Raw genomic sequence first — 3,091 nt, 5'->3', positions numbered from 1 at the left:
TGTCGAAAGCATTCCAACCCTGTCGAAAGCATTCCAACTCTGTCGAAAGCATTCCAACCCTCTAGAAAGCATTCCAATCCTGTAGAAAGCATTCCAACCCTGTACAATGGTATTCCAACTCTGTCGAAACCATTCCAACTCTGTCGGAAGCATTCCAACTCTGTCGAAAGCCTTCCAACCCTGTAGAAAGCCTTCCAACTCTGTACAAAGGTATTCCAACCCTGTAGAAAGCATTCCAACCCTGTAGAAAGCATTCCAACCCTGTAGAAAGCATTCCAACCCTGTAGAAAGCATTCCAACCCTGTCGGAACCATTACAACTCTGTCGGATGCATTCCAACCCTGTAGAAGGCATTCCAACTCTGTACAAAGGTATTCCAACTCTGTCGAAAGAATTCCAACCCTGTAGAAAGCATTCCAACCCTGTAGAAAGCATTCCAACCCTGTAGAAAGCATTCCAACCCTGTAGAAAGCATTCCAACCCTGTGGAAAGCATTCCAACCCTGTAGAAAGCATTCCAAGCCTGTAGAAAGCATTCCAACCCTGTAGAAAGCATTCCAACTCGGTACAAAGGTATTCCAACCCTGTAGAATGCATTCCCACTCTGTACAAAGGCATTCCAACTCTGTAGAAAGAATTCCAACCCTGTACATAACATTCTAACTCTGTATACAGGTATTCCAACTCTGTCGAAAGCATTCCAACTCTGTAGAAAGCATTCCAACCATCTAGAAAGCATTCCAACCCCCTAGAAAGCATTCCAACCATGTACAAAGTTATTCCAACCCTGTAGAAAGCATTCCAACTCTGTACAAAGGTATTCCAACTCTGTAGAAAGAATTCCAACCCTGTACATAACATTCTAACTCTGTACAAAGTTATTCCAACCCTCTAGAAAGCATTCCAACCCTGTACAAAGTTATACCAACCCTGTAGCAAGCATTCCAACTCTGTCGAAAGAATTCCAACCCTGTAGAAAGCATTCCAACCCTGTAGAAAGCATTCCAACACTGTACAAAGGTATTCCAACTCTGTCGAAAGAATTCCAACCCTGTACATAACATTCTAACTCTGCATAAAGGTATTCCAACCCTGTAGGAAGCATTAAAACCCTGTAGAAAGCATTCCAACCCTGTAGAAAGCATTCCAACTCTGTACAAAGGTATTCCAACTCTGTAGAAAGAATTCCAACTCTGTAGAAAGAATTCCAACCCGGTACAAAGCATTCCAACTATGTACAAAGGTATTCCAACCCTGTAGAAACCATTCCAACGCTGTCCAAAGCATTCCAATCCTCTAGAAAGCATTCCAACCATGTAGAACGCATTCCAGCCCTGTACAAACGTATTCCAACACTGTCGAAAGCATTCCAACTATGTACAAAGGTATTCCAACTCTGTAGAAAGAATTCCAACTCTGTAGAAAGAATTCCAACTCTGTAGAAAGAATTCCAACCCTGTAGAAAGCATTCCAACTCTGTACAAAGGTATTCCAACCCTGTAGAAAGCATTCCAACTCTGTACAAAGGTATTCCAACTCTGTAGAAAGAATTCCAACTCTGTAGAAAGAATTCCAACCCTGTAGAAAGCATTCCAACTCTGTACAAAGGTATTCCAACTCTGTCGAAAGCATTCCAACCCAATAGAAAGCATTCCAACTCTGTCGAAAGCATTCCAACCCAATAGAAAGCATTCCAACTCTGTCGAAAGCATTCCAACTCTGTCGAAAGCATTCCAACTATGTCCAAAGGTATTCCAGCCCTGTACATAACATTCTGACTCTGTACAAAGGTATTCCAACTCTGTCGAAACCATCCCAACCCTGTCCAAAGCATTCCAACCCTCTAGAAAGCATTCCAACCCTGTACAAAGCATTAAAACTCTGTACAAAGGTATTCCAACTCTGTCGAGAGCATTCCAACTATGTACAAAGGTATTCCAACCCTGTAGAAAGCATTCCAACTCTGTACAAAGTTATTCCAACTCTGTCGAAAGCATTCCAACTATGTACAAAGGTATTCCAACCCTGTAGAAAGCATTCCAACTCTGTACCAAAGTATTCCAACCCTGTAGAGAGCATTCCAACTCTGTAGAACGAATTCCAACCCTGTACATAACATTCTGACTCTGTACAAAGGTATTCCAACTCTGTCGAAAGCATTCCAACCCTATAGAAAGCATTCCAACCCTATAGAAAGCATTCCAACCCTGTAGAAAGCATTCCAACTCTGTACAAAAGTATTCCAATCCTGTAGAAAGCATTCCAACTCTATACAACGGTATTCCAACTCTGTAGAAAGACTTCCAACTCTGTAGAAAGCATTGCAACCCTGTAGAAAGCATTCCAACTATGTGCAAAGGTATTCCAACCCTGTAGAAAGCATTCCAACTATGTACAAAGGTATTCCAACTCTGTAGAAAGAATTCCAACCCTGTACATAATATTCTGACTCTGTACAAAGGTACTCCAGCTCTGTCGAAAGCATTCGAACCCTGTAGAATGCATTCCAACCCTGTAGAAAGCATTCCAACCCTGTAGAAAGCATTCCAACCCTGTAGAAAGCATTCCAACTATGTACAAAGGTATTCCAACCCTGTAGAAAGCATTCCAACTATGTACAAAGGTATTCCAACCCTGTAGAAAGCATTCCAACTATGTACAAAGGTATTCCAACTCTGTAGAAAGAATTCCAACCCTGTACATAATATTCTGACTCTGTACAAAGGTACTCCAGCTCTGTCGAAAGCATTCGAACCCTGTAGAATGCATTCCAACCCTGTAGAAAGCATTCCAACCCTGTAGAAAGCATTCCAACCCTGTAGAAAGCATTCCAACTATGTACAAAGGTATTCCAACCCTGTAGAAAGCATTCCAACCCTGTGGAAAGCATTCCAACCTTGTCGAAAGGATTCCAACCCTCTAGAAAGGATTCCAACCCTCTAGAAAGGATTCCAACCCTCTAGAAAGTATTCCAACCCTGTACAAAGCTGTTCCAACCCTGTACAAAGGTTTTCCAACTCTGTAGAAAGCATTCCAACCCTGTACATAACATTCTGACTCTGTACAAAGGTATTCCAACTCTGTCGAAAGCA

The sequence above is a fragment of the Bombus fervidus genome, chromosome 10, assembly GCF_041682495.2.
Source record: "Bombus fervidus isolate BK054 chromosome 10, iyBomFerv1, whole genome shotgun sequence".
Taxonomy (NCBI): Eukaryota; Metazoa; Arthropoda; class Insecta; order Hymenoptera; family Apidae; genus Bombus; species Bombus fervidus.
This window is presented reverse-complemented; position numbering follows the sequence as displayed.